Source organism: Lissotriton vulgaris, chromosome 1_1, assembly GCF_964263255.1.
Source record: "Lissotriton vulgaris chromosome 1_1, aLisVul1.2, whole genome shotgun sequence".
In the NCBI taxonomy this organism is placed as follows: Eukaryota; Metazoa; Chordata; class Amphibia; order Caudata; family Salamandridae; genus Lissotriton; species Lissotriton vulgaris.
The window spans coordinates 1,584,272,328-1,584,298,314 of NC_141685.1; the positions used below are offsets into that span (position 1 = coordinate 1,584,272,328).

Sequence of the window (25,987 nt, forward strand, 5' to 3'; positions counted from 1 at the left end):
CAGCACTGGTTGTGCCTCCCACATGAATAGTCCTGTAAAATGTGTCTCAGACCTGCTACTGCAGTGTCAGTGCTTGCCGTCTTTAACTGCCATCTCGACCTGGCAAGTGAACCCACTTTCCAGGCCCTATCCTTCCCCTTTCTTACATGTAGGGCACCCCTCAGGTAGGCCCAAGGTAGCCCTATGGGCAAGGTGCATTGTCTGTGAAAGGTAGGACATGTACTGGTGTGTGTTACATATCCTGATAGTGAAAAACTTTGCATTTCATTTTTTACTATTGAAAGGCTGTCTGTCTCAAATGTTAACCTGGGACCTTTCTTATAATATCTTACAAGTGTGTCTCTCCATTTTGGGCTCTCTAAACTCAGAATTTAACAACACACCTTTTAGTAAATGTGTTTTTTAAATTGTGTGTTTGAAAATGCCCCTTTTAGAAAGTGGGCATTTTCTTGCTTTACCATTCTGTGAGCCAATGCTTGTTTATGTATTCACCATCTGGTTTTGGAATGACAGGAGCTGGGGATGTGCATTCACACTAGACAGTCACAAGGAGGGTCTGAGGTGTGTCCTGCCTTTCCTAGGTGACTCGTAGCTATGCTGAATAGACCTTTCTTCATTTGAAGTGGTGGGAGGAGTTTTCACTAGCACCTGAATAGGATGTGTCTCCTCCGCACAATGCTGTCTCCAACTCCTGTGGTCAAGCTGGACCAGGGAGGACAGAACTGGTTTGTACTGAGCTCAGAGACTCTGAAACAATGACTAAAATGAGAAATCGGGGTATTCTTGTTGGACCTAAAACCCCAGAACTTTAGATCACCTCTAGAATCAAGAGGAACCTCTGCGAAGGAAGATGAACTGAAGAGCTGAGAGGAGTACTGCTCCCTTTGCTGTGTGTTGCTTTGCTGGGTTGGCCTGCAGTTGATGCTTCTGCCTAGGAGAAGACAAAGACTGGAATGTGCTGTGACACCTGCTTGAGAAGAATCTCTAAGGGCTTGTGTGTGCTTGCCTCCGGTTCTAAAGTCACAGGGACACAAAGACTTCTCCAACAGCTTCCTTGAACTCCACTGCTGGGAGTTCTGACCTGCAAGGTGGTGCCAATTCCAGTTCTGGGCCCCTGGAGGTTATTTCTGCCACTGGAAGAAGTGAAACTCTAAAATGTTATGCTTCGCTCTGCTAGTTGCTGTATGGCAACGCAGCACCTCCATGTGGGAGACATTTTCTCATGGACAGCCTTGTGCGGCCAGAGAAATTGACGCAGTGCCTGCCTGCAGCCAGAAAAACCGCAGCAAGAGGAGTCCTGTTGCCAACTATCGAAAATTCTCCCTCCTAACTAAGGTACTCTGATGATCTGAAAATTCCCAAACAACATACACCTTCTTCGCTTTCTCCATTAAAAGTATACTTACAGAGTTTTTCTTTGGGATAAATGCCTGCTAATTATTAAACACTCTTCTAGGATGATCAATTGCTTTTCCCCGTCCTGTGTTTATGACAGAAATATTTTATTAGAACAGACTGTTTTAAGTAAAAAATTGAGGTGATATAGCCAGCTGTCTCAGGGTAAAGTAAGAAAATGTTTGAAGAGCGTGCACAAGTAATTTAATAGTTTTTACTTCTTTGTGGAATGTCTGTGAATAGAAACTGTGTTCCAATCCACACCCTGTCCTCTTTAATGGAGATTGCCAGTGTATCAATCAGGTCTACATTTTTATTACTGCTGTTTGTTAGGAGAGACTTGATGAAAAGGGCATAAGTTTGTGAAGAGTTCCAGCGAGAAATAGAGATATCCTCAGACCTGGGGATTAAAAGAACAGATGACACAACTTAAAGAATACTTTACTGGACTGCAATCATGTGTAGCTACCAATATATTGAAAGCCTATACACGAGCATACCCCAGGACGATACCATCCGAGTCCTGGGAAATACCTTAGAGAATGCAGACTGGCCTTTTCATACTCCCAGGGCCTTCATTCTGGAATGCGCCACCCTGGCCCTCAAACGTAACTACTTCGAATTTGAGGGAGCACTATTCTTACAGACTGGGGGCACCTCAATGGGCAGCGTTTTTGCCCCCAGCATAGCTGGTATGTACGTGTATGAATTCGAGAAGAAATTTATTCTGAACGACACAAATCCATATCGGGAACATCTGACCTTTTGGAGGCGCTACATTGATGACGTCCTTGCCATTTGGCAAGGACCAACTGAACTTCTTGAACAATTTATCGCTTGGATAAACACCTGTGATATAAACCTCAAGTTCACGAGTTGCTACGACAAAGGAGAAATTGTTTTTCTCGATGTAGTAATAAGCAAGGAAGGCAATCGTCTGGAAACCAGAAGCCATTACAAACCAACATCAAAAAACAACCTCTTAAGGTTTGAAAGTTTCCACCCTCGACCACTTAGGGAAAACCTACCCTACGGGCAATTTTTAAGACTGCGCAGAAATTGCAGCAAACTATCTGACTATAAAAAACAAGCAGAGGACCTATCTGTAAAACTAAGTAATCGTGGTTATCCTAAGAAGATAGTGAATAAATGCCAAAAGAGGGCCAGGAACCAGCCCAGAGAGGCACTCCTTGAAGAAAAGATCAGAACTGATGAGTAAATACCACTGACCTGTGTGACAACGTTCAACTCGATATCAAACCAAGTAACCAAGAGTATAAACAAACATTGGAGTATCTTAAACACTGGAAACCTTCACTGGGAAAAACCTTTGTTTTCTTTCAAAAAGTCACAGAGCTTGAAAGACACTCTTGTAAATACCAGACCTAGAACAAAAATGACTCCTACCACACCTTCCATTACCAGGGCTTGGGGTCTACCTGATGTAACCGGTCACTTTCGCTGCGGAGATTGCAGTGTGTGCCACCTAACCAGGAACACAAAGACTCTAGACCTAGAAGTTGGGAAGACATGGAGGCAGATTGCACATACCAACTGCAACAGTGAAAATGTAGTATATCTTATCGAATGCACTTGCAAAAAAAGATACATCGGGATGACAACTCGAAAGGTCAAACAGAGAATATGTGAGCATCGCAGCACCATACGCTGCAAGAAAAATGCAACTCGATTGACTGATCATTTCCTTGAAAAAGGCCATACTCCAAATGATATGTTCTGGACTGTCATTGAGCAAATAACCCCGGAACCCAACCTACAAAAACGCCTATATGAGAAGGAGCAGAGATGGGTATATAGACTATCCACCCACAAACATGGTCTAAATGACAATATTCCTTGGGCCTCTGTACTCTCCTAAGTACTCCACAACTTGCTGGATCATTTATTTAAATACGAGGCCTGTGTCCCTTGGGCCTTATAATACTACCCGTCTAAATATATCTCTAGGAGTATTTTTGAACCCTTAGATATCTTTTTGCTATAAATCCCTCTGTGTCTAAATATCTCTAAGAGTGCATTTCAATCCTCAGATATTTGTTTCCCAAAAAAATTCTTTTTGCCATGACCCCCCTTTGTCTACCCCTGGTTTGATCTAATGATCTCTTACTACAACATACCCCCCTTTTTTTATTCCCGGGGCTTTGTTTATCCAGCATTTCCCTGGCAACCGAGCACCCGCGACACGATCACGTGATCGCATGACGTCAGCACACGACGCCGACCACGCTTCCTGGTTTGATCTAATGATCTCTTACTACAACAAACCCTTTTTTTATTCCCAACAACGGGCTCGTTTTGTAACACGGGGCTTTGTTTATCCAGCATTTCCCTGACAATCGAGCACCCGCGACACGATCACGTGCTCGCATGACGTCAGCACGCGACGCCGACCACGCCCTCCGCGCCCGCAATGGCGGCCGCCTTTAACATCGGCGCTGCCTTCTCTCCCACACGGGTGCGCGGAGGGGCGGAATAGGTTGAATGTCGCTTTCTGAGCTGAGAAACTGTAAGTAGAGGCTGTATTTAAGGAAACACTTCAGTTTCCGGACCATTTTCTTCCCAAGATAAGGAAAACGTACGGTATACGATACCGGACCATGACCATATTTTCTCCCCTTTTTTCATTAACTCCACAGAATACGTTTTGAGCTTTGTGGCCTCTCCCCTCAATCCCCGTGCAGCAAACAATTTCCCATTGAGGAGTGAGCATTTTTTAATATTCTGGCAATATGTGTGTAGTGTGTTGTTTGTCTTGTGTTGAATGCAATCTTGGTTCAAGTTGGTATAGTATCACGTCGGTAATCCCTGGCACTAATAATATTGAGTCTTGACTTAGGCACGCACAATATGGCTTGTGTAAGACTGGCTATTAAAAAATAGAAATATACATGCGTGTTCACTCTCACACCCATATTGATAGGTGTGCCCTTCTAGGAACAAATAGTTTCCACTTAAAAACAATGCTGATACACCGCACTATGGATAACTCGCATTAATTGAATGTGGAATGGCTCACAGATAGAGCGGACTACGTCACTTCACTACGTTACAGGCATGTAAACAGCCTTTATGACTTATGATCCTCTCTTTCTCCACAGGTTTTTTTCAATTTTTATTGTAACCACTCTTGGGTTACAGTTATTTTTACCCACTTAGCAATTTGCTATTTAGGGTCCTGAAAGGGTTGCAGGTATGGCAGGGTGTTAGTGTATCCTGACCACCCAACTCCTTTTACATCATTTTGGTCCTGAAGAAAAACCGGTAACTCCCATTTTGGTTTGAAACATGTAGACCTAACACATACCACAGATACACTAGGTCCTATTAAAGCCTTTATTGTATCAACATACACTGTTTTTAATATTGTCCAGTAGTCTTAGAATAAATAATCTTTGGATAAGTCATACCAGGACAATTTTTAACTCACTGACTTTTTTTCTTTTTCACATTCATCACTCACATACCCGCTCCACTGTATCTCAGGTGTCGCAGCACACCTTGACGGCACTCGGCTGTCAAGGTGGCCCCGATGATGAAGCATGTCACCGACCAGGTCGGTGAGTGAGGGGTTCCTTAAAAACAAAGAAGGACTTCTTCTTTTTGAACACTAGTGTCTCATTCCACCAATATTGGTTGTCTAACCTGGTCTTTGGTGGTACTCCTTATTTTTTGTTAAATATAGTTACCTAACCAGGGGATTGGGAGTACCCTTCCGTCCACCTAAGTGGATAAAATCCCTTTGCTCTATAACCTTGTTGAATACATAGCTACCAAATAAACCATGGGGCATAACAGAAGTCTTATGTGACTTAGAATCTTTATCTGTTTATAAGTCCTGCCTTACTGGGAAAACTGTGACTCCTATGTATCATGGTGGAGCAGGGAACTTTACAACATTCTATATCCATATTTAACCAATTCTCTCTAGTTTTACATGTTCTTGATTAGCTAGCAGCATTGTGTGGCATACCTGCCAACTTGAAGAACAAATTCACAGTGTGAGGAGGGGCAGGCCTTGAAGGGGGCGGGCCTCATGACAAGAAGTACCTATGAGGCACTTTTGAACCCCACCCCGCCCCCAAGCCCCCTCCTCCCAAAAACAGAAAGCTTGCTGAGGCTGGTGTTGATGTCCTGAGGGGGTTTCACACCCCTTAGTGGATGTCAGCACTTCAAAGTCTCGCAAACAAGCTGGAAAAAACCTATTTTGAATGGTTTTCAGCTCATTTTCTCGGCCACAGTGTGATATGGGCTCCTCACCGGGAGACCGTGTGATGGGAGCCGATATTGTGTGTCACGCTGTTGCACCCTGTGAGTTGGCAGGTATGGTGTGGCATTAACATGCAGTGTTGATGAAATACTCTGACATCACTTGAGCACACTTTATGAACTGAATAAGAGCCACAGTAGTGGTCACCACAAATGCACTATTGCACTTTCTAAGCACTGGCACATTAACCTTTTGCGTCATTGCACTACTATGGACAAATGTTGAAACAGACTGATGGTATTGGAATCCACTCTTTGAACTAGCAATTATCTGGTGTGGCAGTCATTACCAGCTTTACTATTGCATTTCTTAAGACCATCATCTTAACTTTCTACACAGCTTGCAGAAGATTAAGTGTGGCTTGCCAGGAATCAGACGGCACAAATAGCACACGTTTTTAAATATGGTTTTAACAAGGGACCTTTGTACATGTTTTTACCAACAAGGAGCGGAAGAGGGAAAATGTATGCCAGATCACCCTGAAATCATCAAATATTCAAATACAAAAGATCTGGCATTGTTGGGCAACACCCATGTATTCTAAGTAAGACTGGTGTAGGGGGTTTCTACGTCAACCCAACGGCTGCTACTCAGCTTGGTTGAGATACCGCGTGACGGTCATCGGGTAGCGATGAATCTATAAGCAACGGCTGTGCTGTTTTTGAGGGATTAAAGTGTAAGAGAAACACACCCTCCTGACTTTGTGGGAGCGGATATGAGGGCCTGTGGCTCCCACTAGTCACTTGTGACTCAATGTCAGATGTCCAGGGAGGTGATTGCTGACCTCGAAGCCCTGACGAATTTGCCGCAAAGATATATAGGCAATTAAACATTTTGGCCTTCCTTGAAGTGATTTACAACATGCTGGGTTTTTAATGTTGCGTTATGGAAAACAAAGGTGCCTAGCGTATTCAACATAAATGCAATACAGTATAGGAACACAATGGAATACTATACGATTAAGGTTTCCTGACCCAGCCGGGAAAGGAATTTATTCTCAAGAAACAATGTCCAATATACAATACAAATTAAATAGCATGACACAAGCCTGTGCCGTACCAAAAAAGGAAAAGGATAAATAGGAGTAGAGTGAAAGGGGTGTTTTTCAGGCAAAGGAAGGGAGCAAGAACAGGGCACTGTAGACAAATTAAAGATCACTGACAGTGTCGCCTGCAGTGGTGTATACACAATCTCATTTGAAAATATTGTGAGTGTAAACCCACTCATGGGTGTCGACGTTTCGATCCCTATTGCTCAACAAGATACATGGGATCATCATCAGGACTTAGAAATAAACAAAGCATGCCTGAATGTAATAAAGCCTGTTAGGAGAAACAAAAAAGATAAAGAGTTTTAGAGGTACCACTAAGGAGTAGTTTACACATGTCTGCCAACGTTGTAACACAGTCGAATTCGCAGTGTGTGAACAAGTGCAGGGTGTCCGTGCCAGGTAAGAGAACATTGCAATGCTATTTTGACAATACTCGGAATCGCAGTGACATGCGTGGTATGCTGCGTTATCGGACTGTGCAGTGATAGTGATTGTTCTAGTTCGTCTCAGGACATGATGGTGAGTTGGGATTCTCATTGTGCAGTGGTAGTGCAAGTGTTGAGTCGTTCAGATAGTTAAGTGGCTACGAGTGGATAAGTGGCTAAGGGTGAGACGCTCTATGATCCCTTTTGTTGGACTGTTTAAAAGGGAATAAATGGTTCATACCTCTATTGTTCGAGGTAAGAAGCCTCACGTGGGAGGTTTCCTGCACTTCTAGGTTTTTCTGGCGGAAGATGTCACGCCAGGCTGGGGGCACATTTAAAAAGTGGAAAATTTCAGTTGCGAGTCCACTTGTTTATTGAGCAGAGGAAAGCAAGCTATAAATGTTAGAATGTTTCTTAATTCTTGCTTAATTGCTGAGGGTATGCTGAGGGTATGTCTGACTTACATTTTTCCCATTTTTTAATAAAATTATTAGAGAGCTGGGCACAGAGGACTGGTTCAGACTGTATAACTGAGTCGCAGCAGTTGGGTTGAGGTAGAAACCACCTACACCAGTCTTACTTAGAATACATGGGTGTTTCCCGACAATGCCAGATCTTTTGTGTTTGAACCTTTGTACATGTACTTGTTTTCCATTTGTTTTCTTTTTTGCTATTTGTATTCTTTTATTATATAAAGGTTTTAGTTAACTGTATAATGATCAATAAAATTCATCCATTCATTAACATTCAGCGAGATTGTGTTTTCCTATATCGGGCCCTGGGTGCACTGCAAAAAATGATGCACTCCAATAAATTGCATTGTGGTACAACGTTAATCAATGGGCCTGGTCAACCATGGCAAACAGTCCAACAACGAATAATAATGTAAAAGCCAGTTTACCAAGAAGCTCGTTTGAGCTCCTGAGACATGGTACAGGAGCGACAGGGAGAGAGCCTGGTTTAACCAGTGTGTGACAGCTTCAGTCTTCTGACCTCTCTCCTGATGCTGTTAGCAGAATTAGAAAGCACTGGAGTAAAAATACAGAGAAATTGGTTTCACATGGTCTATTTTTAATATAAAACGTGCCTCTTCTCTCTTCTTGCAGTTATGCTGGTGTGCTTTAAAGCTATGTTTGATTTCATCCTTTTTAGTGCTTCATAGATATATATGTTTCAATATTAAAATATTTTATCGTTAATGTTAATCTAATTAAAGACGGACTGGTTGCCGGTTCTCATTAATTTAAAAGTCGCCAATGGTTGCAAGTGAGCTCTAAGGTTTGGGTCTCTAGGAGAACAGAGGTATGAGAAATTGTGCATCAACCTCCTTCTATGGCAGAGGTCTTCAAACTTTTGGATGCCGAGACCCCCCTGTCAACATTTTCAAGCGTAAGGACCCCCTCCTGACAAAAAATTCTAAACCTCTAGGTTATGAGGAAGGTGAGGACCAAATTATGCGACAGGCTTGACTAAATTGTGTGAGCAGAAAATTTAAATAATGTTCTGTGATGCTGCGTATTTTGGGGTAGTATTGCTTTATTATTTAGAATTTTTTTAAACACAGTAACACTGAGGAAAGATTTCACCCCATCAGTTCCAGTTTATAACCAAAATACAGCAATTAACATCAGAAAGATGTCTAATCAACCTCTGTGAAGGGCCTCCCAATCCACAGGAATAAGCGCTGCCACATTAGAAGCTCACCTGGCCCATGAATTCCCTCACTACCACTCACCAATACACCTCATCTCTCTATAGCACCTGTCTGGCAAACATTTCATTTTTTTATAGCGCTACTCATAGTTTACTCACACTGAGTTCTGTGAAGTGCACTGTGTGGGTGACAAGAGTGCCCATGTGACTGCACGGTGAGCAATGCAACAGTGTGAGAGCAGGGTAAAAGGAGTGACTGCAGGGTGAGTGAGGTGACCATATAATTTTGGGTTCGGCTGTAAGTGCAGAGTGGGACGAATTAGTGTACGGTTAGTGATGGCCTTGTTTGAGTGAGCTACAGATTGAGCAGTAAGGGGGGTTACAGGTGAGTGAAGTGTCACATGAGTGCAGGGTGAGAAGTGTGCTCGTGTGACTGCAGGGAGAGGTACTGAATGAACAATGCAAGCGAATTTTTAGTGCAGAGTGATCACTGTGAGAGCAGGGTGAGCGGGTGAATGTTGTGTGTGCATGGTGATCAGTGTTAGTGCAGGGTGAGTGGGTGAATGTTGCGAGTGCATGGCGATCAGTGTGAGTGCATTGTGATCACTGTGTGTGCAGGGTGAGCTGGTGAACGGTGTGAGTGCATGGTGATCAGTGTGATTGCATGGTGATTGGTGTGAGTGCAAAGTGATTGGTGTGAGTACATGGTGATAAGTTTGAGTGCATGGTGATCAGTGTGAGTGCATGGTGATCAGTGTGAGTGCATTGTGATTGCTGTGAGTGCATTGTGATTGCTGTGGGTGCATTGTGATTGCTGTGAGTGCATTTTGATCAGTGTGAGTGCATTGTGATCAGTGTGAGTGCATTGTGATTGCTGTGAGTGCATTGTGATTGCTGTGAGTGCATTGTGATTACTGTGAGTGCATTGTGGTCAGTGTGAGTGCATTGTGATCAGTGGGAGTGCATTGTGATCGCTATAAGTGCATGGTGATCGCTATGAGTGCATGGTGATCGCTATGAGTGCATGGCGATCAGTGTGAGTGCATTGTGATCACTGTGTGTGCAGGGTGAGCTGGTGAACGGTGTGAGTGCATGGTGATCAGTGTGAGTGCAAGGTGATTGTGTGAGTACATGATGATCAGTTTGAGTGCATGGTGATCAGTGTGAGTGCATTGTGATCAGTGTGAGTGCATTGTGATTGCTGTGAGTGCATTGTGATTGCTGTGAGTGCATTGTGATCAGTGTGAGTGCATTGTGATCAGTGTGAGTGCATTGTGATCAGTGTTAATGCATGGTGATCAGTGGGGGTGCATGGTGATCGCTATAAGTGCATGGTGACCGTTATGAGTGCATGGTGATCGCTATGAGTGCATGGTGATCGCTATGAGTGCATGGTGATCGCTAGGAGTGCAGGGTGAACGTGAAAGTGAAGGCGAGAATGAGAAGTGAGTAGTCTGAAAGCAGGGTGCATTCCCAGAAACTTGAAGCGTAGGGTTTCAGATATAAGTTAAACTATTGCTATAATGGCATTAATCAGGGATTGAGGGTGGAGGAAATAAATAATGTGCTGATCCTGCAACAAACTTCCAGTCTAATGATTAGGGTTACCAGATCATTATTTTGATGGCCCAGAAATAAGCAGTCACCTACAGCTGTATTTTTTGCACTTATCTGTGAATACTTAGAACAGCAAATATAAATAGAAAGCACTTTAATTGTGTTCTAGGGATGCCTCAATGATCCATGACTAATAATTAAAGAGAATAAAGACAGAAAAGTTACATTACTAATGAATACATACTTTTTTATTTATAACTCAATTATCTTTAAACACATAGCAGGCATGTTTCTTTTAGCAACCCAACTTTATATTTCTTTTCATTAGATGCATTCTCACACTACAGCAGTAAGTGTAAAAATACAAATGTAAGGAATAGGCAGAGTGGGGGCCCAGGGGGTACTGGAACCATTAAAAAACGAAGCTTTGGTAATCAGTTAACAAAGGCATGTAAATATGCTAATGGTCTTTAAAGACCTGTGAAACTCGGGCCGGAGATAAGACTCCAGACACTACCCAGCCCAGGCCCCAGGAGCGCGAGCTGCACTGCATCAGCCCGGGCTGAGTCACAGGATGGGGGAGGGGGGGGGGGGAGGAGGGGGGCTGAAGTCCTGGAGGCCAGGGCAGAAGTGACACTGTGAAGGCGCGACCCCCTTTGCATCGCTCCACGGCCCCCCTGGGGGTCGCGCCCCACAGTTTGAAGACCCCTGTTCTATGGGCACCAGTAAGGGGTTGATGGCCCTCTATGAGTGACAAATGTAAAAAAGAAAGGGAGGCCTCCTATGTGTGGTGATAAGGGACAAGGAGGACTGAGTAGGAAAACACAAGGCAAGTCCCTGGGCTATGTACTCACTTAGGAACCCTAGTATAGTTCGCGTGTACCAAAAACGCTATACCCCAATGCTTAAATATACATTCGTGATTACACCATATTACACCATATTTGTACAAATTATAAAGCAGAAATGCGAAAATAAGAACCTTAAATGTTGTTTTTTGTCATAAAAAATGTACAGTTTATTACAATATTCTCAAGGTTAAAAACATTATTATGCACAGATAAAAATTAATAAAATATCACAATTAAATTAAAAACAATGAGTTTCAGGAGTCACAGTTTGTTTTCGTTGTCGACGCTGCGTTTCGGTGAATCTGTGATAACACCTTCCTCAGGACAAACAAATTCTATAAAGAAACATTATAATTAAAAGACATCCTTTTTTGTGCATGTAGAGCAACTAGGGCTCTTTTTTTCTTTTTTTAGGCAAGCATTTATTCAGACATGTTTTAACCTTCTATCTTCAATAAACAACAAACTAAACAACATGGTACTCACTAGGAATATCATCTACATGATTAGGTTCTGAAAGGTGTATTTATGGGAGCATTTTGGTACACTAGACTATAACTATGGACTCCATAGTACTGTTGGCTAAACAACACATTTAAGGCGGCTTCTAAGTGGGGATGGATATGAAGCATACCTGTGTGTGAATTCTTCAGATTCCTCTTCTAATCAATTTTGAGGAACTTCTCATGCGTAAATCTGGAGAAAATGGCTTCTTGTTTCTTAATTGACAAGTAGCTATTCCTATAAAAGGATATGGTGAACATAAGTACTCAATATGTGTCCTCCAGTTTTTATTTTGAGAAGAACTCTCTACAGGCGGGAGTTACTAAATTTCTCTTGTTACCTGTTGAGATTCAAAGCTCTATGATGTAGAGGTTACCGGAGGGGGGCCACCGATTTTGAATAGGGGGACCACTGTTGGAATAAAGAAGACAAATAGAATGGGCCTCATTGTTCATTATTGGACCATTTTTTAATGTCCTATCTATTCTGAAGGGGTTACTTTCACGAAATATAACTCACCAATCATAAGGATTATGAATAGTCCTTCCTTCTTGCATTAAAACCGCGCCGCTGGATGCCTTCAATTATATCCAAAGCGTTGGGTAAAGTCAATCACGGCTGTTTTAACATTCAACCTATTTGAGATATGTAATATATATCATCATTAGTAATAGCATGGATTTCTATCTATACGTTTAAAAAGGTTTAGTTGTTGTTGCTTTAATGGTATCTACACCGTGATGCACGATGTTGGAAGGAGAGCAAACTGACAGTAGTAAGTATGCCTCCGAGTATTTTAAATCAAGGGGCCTCGAGTAAAGATGCCGCAGTTCTAATTACAGTTGTCGGCATTCGGAGATTGGATCGGCTGGGCTCGCGCTCACCTTTTGCATTCTTGCCGGCCTCCTTGCTCCCCTCACGGTCCTATCAACATCTGCTCGAGTGCACGATCGGCCAAAGATAAACAGGGTCGTTTGACTCCTGTTTAAGAAGGATTCAGTTTCCCGGGAAAACGTCAATTGAATGACGTCACGGATCGTTAACCAATCAAGACGCGTTTAGACAAGGAACTACAATTGTAGTTTCGCTTATCTGCTGGCGCGTGATAGGAGGTCCTAATATTACTGTTTTTAGTTTCTATTGGTTGGGGGTAACCAAGGACGCAATGGGTTTGTTTAGTTACAGTTACGATCCGGGTGATTAACTAGCGGGATAGCGTCCTGATCCGCGTTTGTATGTTATTGCAAAATATATTTGCACACATATCTGAGCGTTGTTATTTGGAATTTACAGCCGTGATTGAGGTCTGTGGAATGGATTTACTGCAGAATCCTTTCCCAGTCTTCTTTTGAGTTTAATCCATTGTTTACGGAATTAAAACGGGACATGTAGAATTGTTCCCGTTTTTTCCGTTTTAAGGTAATATCTCCTCCTCTAGTATTTTGGGTGATGGTTTCAAGGCCACACCATTTCAGTTCCTCAATTTTGTGATTAGCTGACTGCCAGTGTTCAGTTAGCGGGCACCTTGTTTTTTACATCGGATAGCAGACTTATGTTCATTTAGTCTCAGTCTAATTTCTCGCGATGTTTCACCTACATATACTAGTTCACATATGCATTTGATTAAGTATATTATGTTTTTAGATCTACAATTGATGAACGATTTAGTCAGATGTTTAGTTTTGTTGTGTTCAATAGGATTGCCTTTGATCACGTGATTGCAGTTGGAGCATTTACTGCAGGGGAATGTGCCCACCGGCAGGGGGTTGTTGTCTATGGTTCTTTGTAGTTGGGTAGTTTCCCTATATGTATGGACTAAACTGTTTCTGATAGTTTTATTCCTTCTGAAGGCAATGATGGGTTTGGGGATAGGTGGTTTGCTGGTGTTTGTGGTTATTAAATTCCAGTTCCGATTGATAATGTTTTTAATTTTATTGCTGACACCACTGTAGTTAGTTACGAAGACCAGTCTTTTGTCTGTTTCTGGATTGTTGGCCTTCTTCTGGAATAGGTTTTCCCTGTTAAAGTATTTTGCTCTTTTTAATGCTTGGTTTACCATCTTTTTAGGATATCCCCTATCTGTGAGTTTTTTGGATAGAATTCCTGCATGGTATAAAAAGTCTTTGTTGTTGGTACAGTTGCGTTTCAATCTCAGGAATTGTCCAAAAGGGATGTTATTTTTCTGACATGGAGGGTGGTTGCTTTGATAGTGCAACATTGTATTTCTGTCTGTCTTTTTGGTGAATAACTCTACCTGCAAAGTGCCTCTCACGTGTTTGATTAATATGTCCAGGAACTCACATTGTTCTTGGTCCACATGACTAGTGAACTTGAGGTTGCTATCTCCTAGGTTCAGCCAGGTTATAAATTCTTGAAGTAGTTCAGAGGTCCCTGTCCATACAAAGAAAATATCGTCAATGTACCTCGACCACATCGAGACATTCTCGAAAAATGGAGCAGCTACATTGAAAATGTGTTTTTCTTCAAATTGTGATACGTACAAGCAGGCCAGGCTGGGAGCACAGGTGGCTCCCATGCTGGTCCCCTTCGTCTGCCTGTAGAAATCTTTTTCAAAAAGAAAAATGTTGTTTTTTAAGACTATAGTCACACAATCTATGATAAAGGTTTCATGTGCTGTAGGGTCATGATGGTCTTGACTTAGTATGGTACTGATAGTCTTTATGGTGTTGTCCTGGGGTATATTAGTATATAGTGCTTCTATATCAAGTGTCACCAGGTACTGAGAGTCAGGATTAAATGGAACATTCTCTATTTTTTTAATGATTGCTGCCGTGTCTCTGATATATGCCTTTTGTTTGATGACATATGGTTGGAGAAAAATGTCGGCATATTTGCTTAATGGTTCAGTGAGCGAACCAATGCTCGACACTATGGGTCTCATGGGTGGATCATCAGGGTTCTTATGAACTTTAGGAAGTCCATAGAGGGCCGGTATTGTGGGGTTATCATTACGTAGGAATCTATGCTCCTCTTCGCAGATAATGTCTTCTTCTTTCGCAAAATCTAAAAGGTGTCTGATGTGTTTTGCTAGATCCTGCCACTCTTGTCTATTAGATTTACAGTAGTGCTCTGGATTGTTCAGGAGCAATTGCATTTTGTCTTTGTAATATGAAGAAGACATCACCACAATGCCTCCGCCTTTATCGGCCGGTTTGATCGTCAGCATGTGGTTATTTTCCAATTCCTTCAATGCTTCTTTCTCTTTTTTGTTGAGGTTGTGTTGTACCCAGTTTTTTTGGTCTAGTACATCTGAGACACTTTTTGTTACCGCTATTTCGAAGGCTTCTATTTGTTTGTTAACTTGACCTAAATGAGGGGTCCAGGTGGACTTAGGTTTTAGCCCTGACTTATTGGGGTGGTTTATCTTTTCTTTACCCTCGAAAAATGACATAAGCCTAATTTTTCGAAAAAATGTTTGGAGGTCCCTTTCTAGATTGTATTTGTTAACTGGGGATGAGATCGCATATCCTAGACCTTTTTCTAATACCTGGATTTGGATGGGGGAAAGTATAGTGTCAGAGAGGTTAATTATGGGCGCTTTGTCTATATGTCCCATGTTTTCTGACTCCTTGTATAGGGTCTCTGCTGATGTTGAGGCACATACTTGCCCCTGCCTCTCCCTCTCCCTTTCTGTTGAGTAAAATTCTGACGTTGATCTAAAAAAGGAAGTGATGGTTTGGTTGGGCCTTTAAAGGTATCCTGTTCTTTATTGCTATTTCGAGTCTCATTTTGTGCTTCATTCTCACTGTCTGTGCTGGTATAGGAGGTGTCAAAGAATCTAACTTTCTTTTTCTGTTGGAAATTTTGGCCTTGGTTTTGTTGCCAAGGTCTTCGATAGTGAGATGTTTCTCGCGGTCTATCGTAAAAATCCTTTTGTAAATAAGGGTAAGTGATCTCAGGGTTGTATTTAGCCACATCATTTTTAAACTTATTACTTTTCTTGTTAAAAAGGTAGTCTCTATAACCGTCAACGTCTTTTTGAATTTCTTCCAGTTTTTTGATTGCATCATCTAGGGCTGAGCTTTCTTTAAGTTTTTTCTCCATTTCTTTGATCTCTTCCCTCTCAATTATTAAAATATCCGCGGCTGTTTCTATAATTAAAAGCATCCAGTCACGGCTGCATCTATTGGCGACAAATGTCCATTTTTCTATAAATTTAGGGTTCCCTATAAATATGCCAGGTTCATTGGTTACCTGTAAACCTTTCGGTATAATTCCGTGTTTACAGTAATCTATCAGGAAGTCGGAATGTAATTCCGTCCGTATTATTTTTTTCTTACTATTCCATAACTTTCGCCACTCTTCCTCATCTGTGTTGTTGATTTGGACAGATGATATATTTTTTGTAGCTCCATTAATTATTTTGTTGAATTGATCTTCGTCATAACTCAAGATTTTCATGCCTTCCATTGTGGCCATTAGTTAAGGTGAGAGAACACACCTCCCCGGTTTACAAACCGTAAGTACAAATGTAAAAAAGAAAGGGAGGCCTCCTATGTGTGGTGATAAGGGACAAGGAGGACTGAGTAGGAAAACACAAGGCAAGTCCCTGGGCTATGTACTCACTTAGGAACCCTAGTATAGTTCGCGTGTACCAAAAACGCTATACCCCAATGCTTAAATATACATTCGTGATTACACCATATTACACCATATTTGTACAAATTATAAAGCAGAAATGCGAAAATAAGAACCTTAAATGTTGTTTTTTTTGTCAGTTTTCTTTATAGAATTTGTTTGTCCTGAGGAAGGTGTTATCACAGATTCACCGAAACGCAGCGTCGACAACGAAAACAAACTGTGACTCCTGAAACTCATTGTTTTTAATTTAATTGTGATATTTTATTAATTTTTATCTGTGCATAATAATGTTTTTAACCTTGAGAATATTGTAATAAACTGTACATTTTTTATGACAAAAAACAACATTTAAGGTTCTTATTTTCGCATTTCTGCTTTATAATTTGTACAAATATGGTGTAATATGGTGTAATCACGAATGTATATTTAAGCATTGGGGTATAGCGTTTTTGGTACACGCGAACTATACTAGGGTTCCTAAGTGAGTACATAGCCCAGGGACTTGCCTCTATGAGTGACCCCTGCATTGGCTTTGTGCAGTAGGCTGAAGGCTGCTACCAAGCTGGACATACAGTGCTGACTGCTCAACATGTTCCCTGTCTCCCTGCTCTACCCGCCCAAAGCACGCGTTCCTCAGCCTGCACTGCCCAGATGTGGTAGATTCTGGTGGGCTGGAGGTGAGAAAAAGCGAAGGCGTTGTTACCACCACCTGTCCAACAATTCCTGGTGAGGCTTCTGCTCCTGTGCTTAGGAGGTTAAGTGAGAGATGACCCGGTCCAAGCAACCGGAGCCTTTGTCATAGGCGAATACAAATTTCCTCAATCGACCCCTGATTAATGCCACACATAAATAACAATATTGCCTTCTTTCAGTCTGCAAGGTGTCGGACACTGCCCGTTACAGCAGCTAAGGAGAAGATGGTCGCCATTTTCAGTCTGACCCATTGTTGTATTTAGGTGATTGTGTAGTAAGGGTGGGTGGAGGCTCTGTCAGTGGTTGTATGCTCTTTCATGTATGAACCACAAATAAATAATACACAATAGGTGTTTTTTGTGATAGGAGACTTTCTACAATGCATTTCTTTTCCTATCATCCCCACCCTTACTCGTGCACTTTCTCCCTTCCACCACGACTATGATGAGATTTTGCAAGAAATGATCTGCATTTCTAGTACTGATCACTCCTCGAATTATTATCAGATCTTTGTATATCATGTCAGGTGCTCTCAACCACCTCAGTGATACTGCTGAGATGACATTCTTTGATGTGAAGTGACAATGCAGATTGTGACGTCACTCCAGTGAAACAGACGTGCAGATGCCCATTTCATGTGCAACCTACAGAATTATATGTGGGTAACAGTGAATAACAGGATGTTTTCAGCAAGGGCTTCTGAGTGACATCAATTGAAGATCAAAAGCAAAGCTCGAGGTATCTATTAAGTCACTCAGTACCTTGATGTGAAGAACATCCCTTTTATGCATTGTTTTAATAATTTATAAAGTTCTGTTATGCATGGCCCCCAAAATAATCTGCCCTGCTTTCAACTGCTCCCAAGGGATGGTGGAGCTAAACATAACATGGTGTCTCCTCCCTGCCGCAAATGTGAAAAAAACAGCCGGGCTGCCTGCTGCCCACCCCATCATCCTTTTCCATTGCTTTCCTTTGTGTTGCAATCCCAAAGCTATATTCTCTTCTCTCCGGTGCTGCACTCATTGTCTCCTAGAGAGCCCGGGCAGCACAACCTTGAAATACTTTATAGCGTTGCAGCAGCAGGAAACAACTTTTGTTACTCAGTGTTGCTATGTCATAGCAATGAATAACCAGATTATTTATAAATATTTATATCAATGAACAAATACAGAAATGGGTGGGCTGTTCATCTAATGTAGATAGACACTAAAGATTTGCAAGGAGATTAAAGTTAATGTATAAAAAGTGAACTATTGTCAGAAGGGAAGAGAGGCTATTCATGCTTTATAGATATCACTCTAAAAGGATTTTCAGTAAGAAGGAGTGTTTGGGGCTGAGGAAGAAATACGACTAAATGCAGAAATTCTGGGCTGCAGAATAATAGAAAAACGAGACTGCTTTCCCAACTCATATCATATGGTGTTGCAATTTTATTTCTATGGCACTTCGTACTGATGGAGCAAGGACTCGTGTAAAAGAGACTTGCTCGGACGCAATCCTCTCATATAAACCCGTAACAAAATAATACATTTGTATTGTTTTACTAATATGCGCTACTTTTCACATATTTAGGAAAGAGGGGAAGCTTGCATATGTGTTTTACTAACAAGTAACCCGAGTCAACTGCATCTACCTAGTATGACGTCTTAACGATCGGAGGGAAAAGTTTGTTTCTGCGCACTAGCATCTAAAATGGACGCTTGGAAACTCATGTGCGAAGGATCTGCTTCCCAAAAACTAAAATTGCATAAAAAGATTTTTTATATGTAAGTGGGAAGTGGGATTAGAGTAGAGATTGGTGGTATACAGTGAAATGTATTTTTTATTCTAATACTTTGTCTTTCGACCTCTCTATTAGTTTGTATTTGGGCCTCATAGAGACGCTAAGGTCTGCCTCTCACATGCCCATGAGAGACAACTCGGAAGTAGTGAGCTCAAGTCTTGGGTCCTAGCCAAGGACATTCTCCACTCAAGTTTTGGGAACCAGCTGAACATCCTGAAGATTCAATGGACAACTGTGAAAATTGTATAAAATGTTGTGAATTATATTTTCTAATATGGGTGGGAAATAAAGCATGTAAGAACAAATTAATGGCCAGGAACTTAAAACAATAATCTGTAACAAAATTATTGAAAATTTAGCATGGTGTGATGATCATCCCCTTAGCTTGTCCAAACAGAAACGGAAGTTTCGTAAAGCTGAAACATTTTTGGGGGGTGCATGCGATTAAGAAAGTATAACTGGGGTAGTTTAGTTAGAATAGGGTGGGTGTTGCATCCAAAACGCTGAGAGACTGAGATGCTGTCTGAATGCGGATCGAATACCCGTAGAAGCAGTCTTAGAATTTCATGAGCAAATAGAATTAGAAGAAGATCGCGGAAAAATCGAGGAGGTATCACAATTAGAAGAAGATCGTGGAAGAACTGAGGAGGAAATAGTGTCAGAGAGGGTTGAGACGCAGGCGTCGAATCCAGAAGAGGTCCTCTATCCTGTTCTGTAGTACAAAAGAACTTGAAGGGGCCCATAGACTTAATCAGAGGGGTCTGATTCTTGCACCATCCTAGGTAAATATAATCTATGTTGTGTCAATGTGCTTCTCTTTCTCACTAACCTCTCTTTACTGGGTACTTGTTGTTGTGAATTCTCAATTAACCCCTTTGCTGCGGCAGCGATTTCGCGGCAGTGCAGCACTTCCGCAAAATGGACGGGGCCGCGTCAGCCGTTGGCCGACGGCAGAACTGGCGAGGTAGCCGACGGCAGCACGCAAGGGGGTAATAAGAATACTGAAAATGTAATATAATGATCTTGCTTCCTCAGGATGTGATGGAGTTAACACTGTAATTTGTTTTGCTCATATGAATAATTAGATAAACAAATTTCTCGAGTCTGCTGTTATTTAGGAAGCTATAGGGTAAGTGAAGTTTAGGTCTTATCATCAATTACTCTTCAACTAAAATAAAGATCCATTGGTTATGAGAAGGGTTTGTATCAATAAAATACTAGGGATCAGATGAAGCCATTGAATAAAGTTGAACCCACACCTTGTTCCCCTCCCCACCAACGGTGTTGACTAGCCTAATTGAGTGAGTGTGTTTTGTAGTCTTGGTTTTATAGTGAAAAGTCACATTATTCAAAGAAAAAAACGTGTACTGTAGCTGCTCTGCACTCATGGACCTTGGAATCTTACAGGGCTGTTCATTCTATTGGCGAGGCACTGGAGCACATTTGAGGATGGGTAGATCACTCCGCTGTGGATATGCTATGGATGGAAGAGGGTGCACCTATTGTGTGACCTCCATGGGAAGTGTTTTTATGTTCTGTATGAGGACCAGAGTTGTGCTTTCACCATATATTGTTGCTGTGCATAAGTGTGAGTTTGAAGTGAAAAGGAGTGAGGGAAAGGAGAGGACACAAGTATTGGATGCTGTTATTTGGCTGGAAAGAAGTGTGCGTGTAGTGTGATCTGTGTGAGAAGCATTTTGGTCACAGGCATGTATGGCAGAGACTACTTTGAAGCAATGTGTCAGTTGCCTTTAAGGCACCCCCACCACAAAATCTCAGGATGATGACCATGAATCTTGACCTTCCTGATTACCCACCTTGAGGCTGTCCCACTATGGAAAGAAAACTGAGACGTGTCACTATTTTTTATAAGGATGTCTATTTATTGCAATACCATACTAGGTGACTTTAATTTTCACCTAGAAGTCACCAACAACCACGATACCATTCAGCTACTCACAGATCTATCAGCTGTTGGCCTGTTACAACTGATAAACTCTCCTACGCATCAGGCAGGCCATACATTAGACGGTATATTCACCAATAGTCCCCTTGTAACTGTCACCCAAACTATTCCCCTCATTTGGACAGACCATGCAGTGATTTGTTTTACGGTTGAAACAAACCATACCAAACCCACTCCTACTGCCCCTAACCAATCTTCCTATAGAGACTGGAAAAACCTCGACACAGCTCAGTTAGCAGAGAGTATGCAGGAGAATTATATTCCCGGTGAGCAGGACCCCATTATAGCGTCCTTCAATTATTTGACGAATCTAGATACGGCCTGTAAAATACTTGCTCCGATAAAATCCTCCCATCGAAACAGGAAAATACCTTCAGCCCCGTGGTTCACTGAAGCCCTCCGGACGCAGAAACAGTACTGCAGGAATCTTGAAAGGCAGTGGCGTCGCAACTACAACTCCGCAGACAAAACGACCTACAAAAACGCTCTCACCATCTACAAAAGACTAATAGTTGCTGAAAAAAGTCGCTACTATACTTCCCAAATCGATCAGGCGAAAAATTCAGCTGGAGAACTATTTCGGGTGGTTACCACTTTGTCTAACCCCCCTGCCCCGCGCCTAGAAGGTTCCCAGTCTTTAACAGATGCTCTGGCCAGCTTCTTTGAGGAAAAAGTCAGTTCCATCTTCCTTACCTTCTCTCATTCCTCCCCTTCACCTTCGCCTATGGCACTCCCCATGAATACTTCGCCCATTCTATCAGTTTTCGACACCATTGACCAGAAGTATATTCAACGCCTGATAACCAGCACGAAATCCGGATCCCCCCTAGACCCATGTCCCCCTGCTATCCTAAACCTCATTCCAGAAGCCATTTCCCCCGCGCTGACCACTATTTGCAATGCCATGTTTTCAACAGGAATATATCCCTCTGTTTGGAAGGAGGCTATCATCAAGCCACTTCTAAAAAAGCCAACCCTGGACCCTCTGCTCCCCTCTAGTTACAGACCCATCGCATGTCTCCCCTTCCCAGCCAAGCTCTTCGAAAAAACCATGAACACTCAACTTTCGAAATTCATCAATGCCAACAATCTACTTGATGACACTCAGTTTGGCTTCAGACAGGGACACGGGACGGAGACAGCACTGCTAAAGGCCACCGACGAAATTCGAACGACAATGGACATGGGAGGAGCGGCAGTCCTAATACTCCTAGATCTTTCTGCGGCTTTCGACACGGTCGATCATGTCACTCTGATCGACCGTGTCTCAGCTCTAGGAATTAGAGGCAAAGCTAAAGACCTGATTGCCTCTTTCCTAGCTAATCGCCCCCAGACTGTCAAGATGGGTAATTTCACCTCCCAGACCTTCTCCCTCCCATGTGGCGTTCCACAGGGCTCCTCGCTAAGTCCAACGCTTTTTAATATCTATGTATCGGACTTAGCGAGGGTGATAAAATCTTATGGAATTGCCCTGACAACCTACGCCGACGATACCCAATTAGTACTATCAGTGCACAACAACGGAGCATCTATCGCTGCCAACTTTCAGGAGGGAATGAAGGCCATAAGCTCCTGGATGTCATCAAACTGCCTCAAACTTAACTCCGATAAAACGGAGGTGATGACATTCGGGAGCTTGCGCCCAGCATGGTCCCCTCAATGGTGGCCACCTCAGATGGGGTCCCCCCCCCAACCGGTGGTCAAGGTCCGAAACCTCGGAGTCATTTTTGACAATAAACTTACTTTCATACACCACGCCAACGCTGTTGTATCATCTGCCTTCTACACTCTAAAAAAAATAAAAAAATTACTTCCTTACCTACCACAGTCCGCGGGCAAAACACTCATCAGCACCTTAGTGTTCTCGAGAACCGATTACTGTAACTCTCTTCTCCTGAATGCCCAAGAACAGGTCCTCAACAAGCTCCAGACAGTACAAAACGCGGCGGCCAGAACCCTACTATCCATTCCTAAGTTCACTTCAACCTCAGCTCATATCAAGAAACTACATTGGCTTCCGGTTAGGAGCCGAATTAAATTTAAGGCTCTATGCATAGCCTATAAAACTCTGAACAATGCAGGACCACAGTTTCTAAAAAGAGCTCTCCGCCCACTGGAACAACGCAGGACCCTTCGATCTTCCTCTGCCTACCTGCTGAACGTCCCTAGGACAAGAAAGGCCAGCTGGGGAGACAGATGTTTCACAACCGCCACGGCCAAATTGTGGAACACCCTACCACTTCATATTAAAACTGCCCCCACGCTCCTCAAATTCAGAAAGAGCCTTAAAACATGGCTGTTTTCATTGTCCTAAACTCCCCCGTCACACCATCAGCGAGCTCTGTAAACACTAGCGCCGAGACACCCGTAGGGGTATTTGCGCGCTTTAAAAATTGCAATAAATAAATAAATAAATAAATAAATATAACCCACGCAACGAAGCAGTGACCAGGTCTTAAAAATGGGCGCTATGACTACCCATGTCAACATCATTCATGCTACAACCATAGAGGAATGAAAGGCCGTGTGGTTCTATCCTGTGGCCCTCACACCTATGAATGTGTGCTCAACCCTTGAGCATCCTAATGGGAAACGTCAGATGAGCCACAGTGGCCTCTTGAAAACCATTAGCATGTTTTCTGTCATAACATTTCACAATAAACTGACATAAGACAATTGCACTTCCTGATGAAAATGTGCAGCATTTAAGGGCATTGTGGGTACCTTGCATTTTTCTGTTAAAATACAGAGGAAGACGGTGAAATTGGGTGTGTCTGGTCACCAATAAGAGCCATTATACGTCCAAATCACTGAGACCTATATAAAGCGAAAACAGTGGGTCTATTTTAGGATTCCCAATATTAGACACTATATTTTTATACCGGTCACCAGGGAATCGGCGCCCAAGAGATTTGCAGAATTCCTGCTTCGATAGACTGGAATACCTCCAGGCTGCACAGCTGCCATGCATGATTTTCTTTAATATATTTCTCATTATGTGAATGAAGCATGACAAAATAGCTGCGCGTGCCCCCGGGGCATCTGCTCATCAGTGCAGACCACCTAACCCAGAGATCCCTTGAATGTCACGAGCCTCTGCGCACAATTCTCACATGAAAGACCGAGGAATATTGGTGCTCTCGCGAGTCCACAGACTTCGAACTGTAAACAGACGTGCACTTCGAGGATATTTTATATAAATCACTAAAAGAGGTGTTTCTCTCGGAATCTATATGGCTCTCTGGCTGTTCACCCCGATCTATTCCAGGACGCTCGTTTCAATAATGTGTATGAACAGCTGCGCGCTAGAAAGTGACGAGCGACTAAAACTAACTATTAACATTAATATTGGAAGAAAGACAGCAGGGGCTGGACACGTTAAAAGACACTTTAGAAGAAACCCTGCTGACTGGGGAGTGAAGGTCGGGAGGTGGGTGGGCCGAGGAGCTTTCGGCTAGATTTGCTGCTGCAGAGAAACAATGCTCCGGACACGGTGACGAGACTATAACCTTGTGCAGTAGTACCGGAGTGTCTCTCGAAACCCGCCGGGAAAATTCCAGACTGGTACAATCTCGTTTTACATATTGGACTGGTGCAATCTCGTTTTACACATATGGTGTTTTTTTTATCTCGAGATACACCATTTAAAGAAAAATGAAAACATTAGAGAAATAGTTCAGGAACAATTTTGATACTGTTGATGAGGCAACCTAAACATTTATGGTGAGGAACGTTATATTGTGTATCTGAAATGTCGTGCGTCATAGCATCCTGCTATAACCATCGATAACACATCTAATATTGCTCATGGCGGTGGTACACAGCAGCATGGATTATTTAACACACCTCCCCGCATTCTGTGGCCTCACTTACAGTGGCCTTATTTAACCAAAAGGAAAAAGGGTCATTACATGCACACTAAGGCCACCGGTGACGTCACATGAAGTAGCATCGCGTGAAATGTCACCCCATCATCCCTCTTTAAAATAAACTTTATCTGAGCGCAGTAATAATAAGCACTGGCCGACAAGAGGTGAAAACGGCTGCTAAATTCAGAAACGGCTGAAGGCGCGCCTGTTTCAACAGATCAGCAGGCGGGTTGGATAAATCACTGGTGCTGCAGGGCAAATCACAGGTTGCATGCAGCAACATGGTGCAGAAATTGCCAGATCTAGCTACTCATAAATGATGCACTATGACATGAATAACTATTGCAGAGGCGAACACTTCATACAGTAGGTGAATGCTTCATGTTCCCTGTTTGTAAAATTCAGCTCTTTAGAGCTGTGATTGTGTCTTTTCAAGTTCAAGTTCAGGAATTTGTATAGCGCACTACTCACCCAGAGGGTCTCAAGGCGCTTGGGGGAGGGTTGTGCATTACTTATCAAATAGCCAGGTTTTAAGCTGCTTTCTGAAGGAAAGGTGGTTCTGTGTAAGGCGGAGGTGAGTGGGGAGAGAATTCCAGGTTTTGGCCGCTAAGTTTTGTTAAACTTGTGTGTAGTCCCAAGGCATCAGTTACAGAGTGTGTGTGCAAATAACATAAAAACGAGGGGACTGCATCTTTCTATACATTCTTAGAACAATATTCCAAACATGCAATAGGCAAGACATCGTTTGCCACAATTTCAATGAATATGCACTGTCAGGTGTTAAAATCAGTGAACCTCATTAAATATACGGTGCAGTGCTTGCACAAATAAAGTTAGTGTGCTGGAGTTTGCAGTGCACGTATGTGTCTCATCAACCCTCTAAGTAATTTTATTTGGTCCCTGGACCCTGCCACATTTGGCACCAGCCCGCTTCAGAGCCCCTGCTGTGGTGATCCTATTCAGAGGGTTGTCGGATACGCTAGTTAAGTGAGCAAGGCTGGACAAAAGAAATAGGCCTGCTTTGCCTTTCTAGGCCAAATGATGTCATCAATAGAGTTGTCTACTCAAGACTGCTCCAGTGCATGGGCTCCTATAGATAGAAGCCGCTTCTTCCAAATATGTGATGGTTAGCTCTAGTCCAGCTTAATTTTCAAGAGGTTCCTCAAAGCAAGTTTTGCATTCTTTTTATCACTGGTCCATACTGAGGCATCGAAGAGCCTTGCTACCCTTGGAAGAGAACAGAATAATCTGTGACGTAAAATTCATGGCCGCAAATGAACTCCATGTTCAAGCTATGGCAACCCCTCCAGCGGTCATACACATGACCATCAAGGCCCCCATTACAAGAGG

At 42.6% G+C, this 25,987-nt stretch overlaps 1 protein-coding gene across 3 annotated transcripts in view; it reads right to left on the minus strand.

Annotated features, from left to right (window-relative positions):
* The window catches only part of KCNC2 (potassium voltage-gated channel subfamily C member 2), a 736,065-nt gene that overhangs the window by 445,942 nt on the left and 264,136 nt on the right, over positions 1 to 25,987 (minus strand). The window lies entirely within an intron of this gene.